This window comes from Cheilinus undulatus, linkage group 23 (genome assembly GCF_018320785.1).
Source record: "Cheilinus undulatus linkage group 23, ASM1832078v1, whole genome shotgun sequence".
Classification (NCBI taxonomy): domain Eukaryota; kingdom Metazoa; phylum Chordata; class Actinopteri; order Labriformes; family Labridae; genus Cheilinus; species Cheilinus undulatus.
In genome coordinates, this window is record NC_054887.1 from 6685841 (window position 1) to 6696107 (window position 10267).

A 10267-nucleotide genomic window follows, 5' to 3' on the forward strand; every position below is an offset into this window, starting at 1 on the left:
TGGCAGGTATTTTAGTTTTAGTCTTAGTTTTAGCCTTTAAATGAAATGTCTTTTAAGTTGTAGCCATATTTTAGTCATTTCTACCCTTATCAGTTTTAGTCTAGTTTTAGTCGACGAAAACTAAATTTTAGTCTAGCTTTAGCCCATAAAAATTTCTGGCATTTTAGTCTTTACTTTTAGTCCGAACATTTATTTTCTTGCCTAAATCTGGTACCAAGTCATGGTAGTGTGTTCTCTGCACTCTGCCAAACCTGGGTCCCTGCTTTCTACAGCTGAGAGGCAGAAGAGATACAGCTGCATTTGTTTCTGACAGATTTACCCACAGTGGAGAAATATCAGACTGTGAATGTCTGACGAAAACTACATTACATTTTAGTCTAGTTTCTAGTCATCTTGACGAAAACTAAACTTAGTTTTTGTCAGTTTTAGTCATCACAGATCTTTTTTTGTTAGTCATAGTCTAGTTTTTGTCATGGAAAAAAAGGCTGTTGTCGAGTGCTTTTAGTCACAGTTTTAGTCGACAAAATTAACACTGCTGTGTTGTAAATATGAAGGTACAATGTGGAGATTTAGCTTAGTCTAGCATCACATAGAGATTCAAAACATGTTTGGTGTGCAGATGGCCTACTAGTTACGTCATGACCAATGTACACAGGAGGCCTGGGTTCAAGCCCCCCCCCCATCCCCATCCACTGTCCACCTCCTCTATCAATAAAGGCAGAAAAAGCTGAAAAAATATATATTATTAAAAATTTGGCAGGCATTGCTCAAGTTGAGAAGTCATCGCTGTCAGGACAGAAGTTAGAAATGTAATCCACAGAAGAGAAACTATAAAACTAGCAAAAACAAACTAAGTCTTGTGTCATTTAGACAAGAAGAAGGATGCCACAGAGATTTGTGGTTTGGGGATTTTGTCATTTATTACTGTGCTATCGCTAGACAAATTCTGGTCGTACAGTTTTAAAAGGAGAAAAATTTGCACTGATGTGGTCAGATTTTGATCACTTTAGAAAGAGCCATGCTAGTTTCCCCTCTGTTTCAGTCTTTTACCAAGCTATGATACCTGGTTTTTGCTAAAGACCCTATGACTAGTAACTCCAATATGAACAAATAAGCACCTTGTCTTAGTTTTTAAAATAAACAAGATTAAATAGGTATTTGGGTTCTTGCAATTCTGTGTTGCTTAGCACTGTGTTGTTACAGCTAGCCAAATTCTGGTTAAAAAAGAAATTATTGGCCCTGGCGCTTTCAGATTGTGTTAACTTTGGAGCCATGCTAACTGTTAAGCAAAACCATGCTAACTTTCTCTTATCCTTCAAGTAATTTTTAAGCTAACAAGTTAGCACACAAAATCATGTCTTTTTTTAGAGACCAAGTAGCAAATGACCACTTTTGTTCTGTTATTAGCACTGTTTTGTTATTTCTAGCTAAATGTTGATCACATGAATCAAATTCATGCTAAAATAAGAGCTAATGCTACAGATTTTGCTAACTACTTATTGTTTCACTATGTCTTCCATCTTAAAGCGTAGCGAAAGCTAACTTTCTCCTGCAATAGCCATGAATCATGGCCTCTAAGGGAAATAAATTAGCACTTTTTTGTTTGTTTGTTTGTTTGTTTGTTTGTTTTGTGTGTGTGGGGGGGGTTATGTTGTAAGTTCAGGCTTGGGGATTTTTTGTTTAGTACTTTAATTTTATGCTAGCCGATTTCTGGAGGTCATGTTGTTAATGCTGACAGATTTTGTTAACTTTGGGACCCCGCTATGCTAACTGTTGTCCTCTGTTTCTAACCTCAAAGGTAAGCTATGCTAACTTTCTTCTAGCTTTTGCTAAATATCCATCGGCCAGGGTCTATCATACTGTGGTTTGTAAATTTTGTTGTGTTTAGCGCTGTGTTGTTAGCTGGCAAAAATACTCCAAATAAGAGCTAAATTGGTGCTGATGCTTTAAAATTTTGTCAGCTTTGGACAGAGCCATGCTAGCTTTTCCTGGTTGTTATCAAGCTATAAGCTAAGCTACGCTAACCTTCTCCTGGCTTTTGCTAAATATTCATTGACCAGGAACTCTACAGCTGACAAATTAGCACACCAAATCTTGGTTTTTTGGAAATAAATGAGATTAAGTGGCAAACTGGGGTCTGATTATTTTGGTGTATTAAGAGATGTGTTTTTCTATAGCTTTATTGACAGTGATGCTTGGAGATTTGATTCAAATTTGAGCAGAGCCATGCTTACTGTTCCCTTATGTTTCTAATGTTCAAGCTAACCTATACCTACTCTCTCCTGGTTGTTACAGGAACTACAGCTAATAGATTAACCCACAGAAGAGATGCTTAATTGGGTCTCAGAATTTGTGTTGTCTTTAGGCCTCTGTTGTTAATGCTAGCTAACCTGCACTAATTCCTAAATACTTCATTCATTTTTGACATAGCCATGCTAGCTGCAACCCCCCGAACTTTGATCTTAAAGCTAAGCTGTGCTTACTTTCTCCAGTCTTTTGCTATTCAAATACCAGGAACTCTACAGCTAACAAACTGGCACATCAGAAGTATATAAGATTAAGCAGCAAACTGGGGTTTGCAGATTTTGTTGTGTTAAGCACTGTTTTATAAGCCAAATGTCTGCCAAATAATTCAATTAAGAGCTAACCTGTTAACTACATAGCCATGCTAGCTGTTCTCCTCTGTTTCAGTCTCAAAGCTTAGTTGTGCTTACTTTTTCCTGTGTTTTCTTTATCCATCAACCAGGAACTCTACAGCTAATAAATTAGCACACCAAAGTTTTTTATTGGGAATAAATAGGATTAAGTAGCAAAGAGGGGTTTGATTATTATTTGTGTTTAGCACTGTGTTGTTAGCTGTCCAAATAATCCAAGTAAGTGCTAAATTTGCACTGATGCTTACAGATTTTGTTAACTTTGGAAAGAGCCATGCTAGCTGTTGTCAAGCTTTAAGCTAATCTTGCTAACTTTCTCTTGGTTTCTGCTTAATACCCTCAGAACAGGAACTCTGAAGCTAACATTTAACAGTTGGTTTATAGAAGAGCACAAGTGGCAAATTGGTCTTTGGTATGTTGCGTTACAGCTGTCTTAATAATCTAAATAAGCTCTGAAGTGGAGGGAGCAATGCTAGGCTAGGTTTTCCTCTATTTTAAAGCTTTAAGTTGAGCTATGCTAGCTGTTTTCTCATTTGAGAATGTCTTTTGGCCTTTTCTTTTTGGTTTTTGATAGGATACCTAAAGAGAGAGACAGGAAATATGGGGAAAGAGAGTGGGGAAGACTTGGACCAGTCCACGCCAATGATAGGAATCGATCCATTCTCAGTCTCTGTAAATGGGCACATGTTCTACCAACTTAGCTAAACCAGCGCCCTGTTTTCTCATTTTAACTCCAAATGCACAGCATAGAAATTAGGGTAGTACTATTTTTTTCATCTACATTCACTGACCACATTATGCCATGACCCTTGAATGGCTGTCAGTATATGAGAGCACAATGATAAAAGGACAAATGGCTAACATCCTGCCCTTCTGTATTAGCTGTGCATCCTAGCACCATTCATTTCATCTCCAACTCTGACCAATTAGGTCAATTTATGAAGCGTCCCCTTTCGGGATTGGGCGGTAAATATCTCTCGGTCTCCCAGTTTATTGATTAAGAGTGTCGACTCTCTCTTCTCTGTCTCTTTCTTCCTCTCTCCACTCTTTTCTGACCTGACGATGCGTGTCGGCTCCCTTGAAGACCCTCGCCCCCAGGCTGCAAAATTGCCTGCTAAATAGTCCGAGGCAATGGCAACGCTAATTGAGATCATCATTATTATAATTGCGAGCCCTGAAAAGCGCGTCTTAAATAATTTGCATTGCTCTCAAGTTGATATTGGACGCAGTGCAAAAATAATTGCATAGCTCGGAGGCATGACGCTCAGTTTCGATGGTGGGCGAAAGGGGACTCGTGCGTCCCGCTCCCCCGCCCCACCCAGCTCCTGTAAGCGCCCCAGCCGGTGCCAAATTGGGTGCCACAAGACGATGCACTCAATTTCAGATGTCATCACTGGCTGTTAAGGCAGCAAAGTTTTTTGGGGTGTTATTTTTGCTCTCTTTCTGTTATAAACATCTTCACAGTCAGCAAATTTAAGAACAAAGTCGAACAAAATTCCCATGAGCTCTTCGGTGCTCTTTCCGGTGTTGTGTTTCTTTTGGTCACTGTGTTTTAACATCACTTTGACTCCAAATTCACCTGCACTTTCGCCACACATCGGATTTTCCTAGAAGCTGCTGAGACAGACAGAAAAATCCTGTGACCTCGATTCTTAAAACTTCACTCATCATTACATCAGAGGGACCTGACGTGAAGGTACTTCTTTGGTGTAATGTATGCAAGAGAAACTCCTATTTCTCCAACTGAAACAAGGGATTAGCCCAACAAAATGGTGAGAAAGTGCTGATATTCATGAATTCTTGCCTGTGGCATTATCTACGACACACACATCCTATCAGGTTCTCTCTCAACGTGTCTCACCCACATGCACAGAAAGACTTTGCATAATGAAAATGATGAGGTGACGTGATATATCTCATTATTTGTTTGCTTGAAACAACAAAAACAAGCCTTCTAGGCTCATTTCGCATGCCAAAAGAGCACATAAGACATGAACTAAAAGGGTTGAATCAGATTAGGTAAATCCTCTTAGAAACAGCACACGCTCTTTACCTTTATCAATCATGTTTCACATCTTTTTCTCACTTTATAGTGCCGTCTTTGCTTACATGCTCAAGCACTTTCAGGTGGATGGTGTGCAGGTGGCTGAAGAGGTTAGGCTTGGAAAAAAATCCAAACTATCATCTTTAATCCATGGTAATCACCTCTGGCCTTAATCACCAATTCATAATGGAATTTCTAATGGAATGATTTCAATTACCTACCACCACCGGCACCAGCGACTTCTGCAATTAAATTAGGACAATGCAATTGTACGTCTTTGTCTCAAACCTCAATATGTTTGTGCTTAAGAAGTCTGGAGCCTTTTTTTTGTTTGTGGAACTTCTGAAGGAAGTTTGGTCTTCTGGAAAGGAGCATTTTTTTCAAAAAAGGGGGAAAGGAAAACCTTGGGAGTTGATCATGTGGGGGTTGGGGGTGGTAAAGAAAAAAAGAAATCTCTTGCATTAGTGAGGAATGGTGGGTTAAATCACTTACTGAAGATTTTTAATGACATTTCAGTGTTCCTCGTATAATTACTCTTCATCCGAGATGGGCCGTAATGCTGTTGGACAGTCGCGGTTCAGGCTCGCTAGCTCGCTTCATTAGCGTGTCATTCCTATTTCACATCAGAGGCTTTAATTGTAATGCTGAATATGCACAGCTCTCCACAGAAGCCTAATCAAAGTGGATCCACTTGTATTATTAATATCAGAAATCAGCCCGCTTGCTATTTTTTTATAAATAAAAGAATACAGACGCATAAATCAGCTGTCATTTATTAGCATGGCCCTGGCATATCCGCCAGACATGCAAGAAGAGCAACCCCACCCCATCTCCGTTCTTCTCCGTGCATCACTCATCAAGATTTAAAAAGAATAAAAGACAGAGAGGAGAAAAGAAAAAAACCTGCATTAAATATACATACTAATTCCACCGTGGAGTAATCAGATTACAAAGCAGGTGACACAGGGTGCAGAAAACGCGGACGGCAGTCAGTAACGAGGGGATGGAAGGGTTCACAAGGAGGAAAAACAGAGGAGGGAAAGGTGGAGAGAAAGGAAAGATTTGAAGGATTATGGATTTACATTCAAAAGCAAATACCACAAGAGAAAGAGAGCAGCAGAAACGCAGTCTTTGAAGGATGGAGTAGCTCTGCACAGGTTGTGCTGACCAGCTTTAAAAAGCAGCTGTGTTTTGAATCCTGTGGCAGTGGGAGTCAAAGTGCTGCGAACCGCTAATCCACATCAGTGACGGGCTTTTGGTGCTGATGCAGATGGCACGCGGAATACCTGCTCAGGCTTAGGAAAGAGATAGCGGAGCTCGGAGAAATTAACCTTCACTTTGTGGAGAGGGTTCTTTTTTTCTGATGTGAGTGTAATTTTAAATGGCCTAAACAAGGCATGAAAAGTGTTCTGCTGAAAAAAAAGTGCTGCTGTTTGCTGAAACACGGCATGAGGAAGCAGCATGTGGCGTGTGGCATGTGCCATTAGCTTATTTGCTTTTAGCATAAATGATTCATACATGCAGTGATTTTACTTACTTGGAATGAGGACAAAAGTGTTGAAATATGTGGTAGAGGAAGAATTAAGATCATTTTAGGAGTGACAGTATAAAAACAATGTTAATATACTCTACTGTGAGTAAAAGTACTCTTAAAGTATATTCAGCTGAATATACTGAGGATGAAATTATGAATCTAACCTTAATCCCACATTTCAACCAGAACAGTTAAGTCCAGTGGTTCTCAACCTGAGGTCAGCGCCCCTTGAAAGGGTCCCCAGTTGCATCAGAGGGGTCATGAGGTGATTAAAGGGAGGAGAAACAAGAAAAAGTGGTGCAACCTAAATTTGTAGTTCTCAAGCTTATTATTCATTCACATGCAAAAAGATAACAGTGGAATTTTAACTCTTTAATTGATTTTATAAATCAATCATGGTCAGTGGCGTAGCACGGGGGGAAAAAGGGTGCTGATTACCCGTGCCCACGGTGGGGAGGGGCCTTCGAGAAGCCTGCAATGAAAAGTGTGTTTTTATTTATTTATTTTCAGTAATTAGTGTCATTATTGAATCAAAAGTAGCTAAATTAATCAGTCAACAAACTGGTGTTTATATCAAATATTATGGTGGAGTCCAGCGCTGCAAAATATTGCAAGTAAATGTTAAGAGACCAATGTAGAGCTAGGATGCACCCTGAGTTTATGCATTGTCTTATCCATTTCCATCTATACTCAGGAAGTGACCGACTTAGTGGACGACTTCACTCGTGGTGCAGAAGGGTTAAACACAGAAACAACAACAATTCAACAAAAACGTGAGCAAAGCAATGGCTACGATGATAGCTGTAGAACCGAGACATCGAAATAACTCACCAAAAGCATGATGGGAAAACTCCACCCACCAAAATATGACATGGCAGTGTCCCTCTCCCATTTGCCATTAAGAAACACATTTTTTCTGGAGTTTACTATTTTTAATCCAACATGAATATCTTATCTTGTTAGCACAATTAAACAGATCAAAATTTTTGGCCAAAGCTACTTTTTTTCACATTTGAATGTTTAAATTTTTTATTTTCTATATTCATCACAACAAATATTTCACTTTCCAGTAAATTTATACACACTGAATGCCATTTTTTGCATAGATTTTCACAAATTGAATCCTTATTTTATAATTTTGCAGATTAAAAATTGTCTTTTTGGGGGAAAAGCTACATTTTCCCTTTTGTTTGGTTGTTTTTATCAAGATTCTTCTATTTCCTTAAAATTTCAAAGCAAATATTTCACTAATTAGTGGATTTATGCAAACTAACTCACATTTTTACACACATTTTCACAAATTCTACACTTATTTTATTGTTTGGAGATTGCAAAAGGTCAATCTGTGGAAAAAATCCAAATCTAAGCATTACTTTTAAGCCTATAATTTTAGAAAATGTAATTTAACCAAAGTGAAAACATTGCTCATAAATTGGGAAATTATGGTTCAAAAATACATCAAAATAAATAGATAGATATTTCGGAAAAATTGTGCAACATTTGTTGCTTCACTAGCCAGGTAAGGGGGGCCCTGTGTAATATTCTTTCTGGGGGCCCTTAATCCCTGGCTACGCCCCTGACCATGGTATATATCATTTGGCCTTTTTAACCAATTCTTTTTAAAAACTCTTCAATGTCAAAATGAAAACAAATTTCTACAAAATCATGAAAATAAAATAAAAATATGCAACATAAAATGAGTGATTGCATAAATATTCACCTAATTCAAGTGACTGATGTTGTTCAACAGAGTTGGTGCCAGTGGTCTCACAATTAGCAAGTAGTGAGTGTGTCCCAGGTGACTGTAGTATAAAGACACCTGTGTCTGGAAGGTCCAGTCACTTTTTAATCAGTATTCCTGGCTACCATTACACCATGAAGACAAAAGAGCACTACAAGCAACTCAGAAAAAAAAAGGTTATTGAAAAGTAGAAGTCAGGGGAGGGATACAAATAAAATCAAAGGCACTGAACATCCCCCAGAGTTCAGTAAAATCCAACATTGAGAAATGGAAGGAATATGGCGCTGGCAAGAAGGAGACCAATGAGAGAGGCCACCTATGACTACTCTGAAGGAGTTGCAAGCTTCACCAACTGAGATGGGAGAGACTCTGCAGACAACAACTGCTGACCAGGTTCTTCATGAGTCAAAGGTTCATGGGAGAATGGTAAAGAGGAAACCACTGTTGAAAAAAACCTACGATTAAGAGCCAATCCTATTTCTACTCCTTAGCCCTTATCTTAACCCTTGGTTTTGCACATTCGGGTCAGGTGAAGGGGTATTCCAATTCTCTTATGAATCCACGGCAAGGGCTACATAGCCCTTGAAACAACGATTTTCATGACCACATTTGGAACCAAGGGCTATGATGAATTTCCCACGGGATCGTAGCTAATACAACACTGAAGCTACATGTCCAGCTGAGCCAGTTGGCTATTGTTGATGAGCTTGTAGCCACTGAAAAATACAAAGGTTTTGTAGATACCGTCATCTCCTCAGATGTCTTTGGATGCCGCAGACAGGAGTCAAAAGTTGGCAAGGACCCAAGCAATTGACCGTACCGCATTTGATGAGGGCATCTTGTTTGTGTGAACTCTTGTTGCCTCTGATGATGCAGCTATTTATTGGCAATGTGTGAAGACACAACAGCAATTAAGTAGCGCCTAATTTTTTAGGAAATGTTTTCATCCCTACCCTTTACCACTCTGTTTTAAGGGGAAGACAACAGGGAAGGGCTAACAGGTAGAAATGGGAATGATCCTAAATCTTGAGAAGAGTTTACCAACAGGCATGTGGGAGACGCCATGGTCAAGTGGGACAAAGTTCATTATCTGACTAGACCAAAAAGGTGCTCTTTGACCATCAGACAAGACACCAAACACTGCACATCACCACAAACAAACTATTCTTACTGTGAAACACGGCTGTGGCAGCATCATGCTGTGGGGATGCTTCTCGGCATACAGTGAAAGCTACAGAGAAATGGTTTAAAGACAACAAGGTGAATGTCCTGGAGTGGCCAAGTCAAAGCCCAGCCCTCAATCCAATAGAGAATTTGTGGCTGGACTTGAAAGGGGCTGTTCACACCCAATCCCAATGCAACCTGACAGAGCTTGAGCAGATGTGCAAGCCAAACTGAGACCTATCTCAGTGCTGTGATTGCGGCCAAAGGTGCATCTACTAAATACTGACATGAAGGAGGTGAATTTTCATGCAGTCACTCATTTTACATAACATATTTTTATTTAATTGGCATCACTCTGTAGAAATCTGTTTGACATTAAAGGCGGTTTGGATGGGGTATTTTTGTCCAAAAAGCCAAATTACACTAACCATGATTGGTCAATATAAAAATGGTCAAACATCCAAGGGTGGTGAATACTTTTTATCAGCCCTATGTATATGCCACCTTACAAAATATATTTACATCAGTATATAAAAAGCTTTCCTTTGCCATCCCAAGCCAGAATCGGACAACAAACGTACGTGCCAGGGGACAACACTGTCACATCCAATGTCAGAATACAAGAAAAGTTGTGACAGCTTCAGGTGGATGAGACAGACATGAATAATTAATCAGACATTAATGGGGGAGACAGACATTAATTAGGCATTAATGTGGAGACTCTTTGTACGCAGTCTACCCTCACCTACTGCCAGTCACAGCCTTCCACTATACGTGCCTATGTATAGCTCCCCCCTCCCCTCCCCATCCCTCCACCCCTCAACTGCTCATCTGTGTACAGAAGCACTCAGCTGTCTGCATAAATTAAGAGCCAAAATGTTAAATTGTTTGAGAGGCCTATTTTGGGGCTGCTTCCCCGGAATCTCTCTTTCTGTTTTATACTCTTACAGTGACCCCAAATTGGTCTACAATGAGAAAGTGCAAAGGTTAAACTCGTTCAAGGCAGATACCTCAAGCAGAACCTGACTTTTTTTTGTGGACAATCCTTTGCTGAGTAGACCTGAAAAAGAGGGACTGGAAGAAAGGCAGGAAGAATGTAAATATCATAGTAGTAGAAGTAGACTCACTGA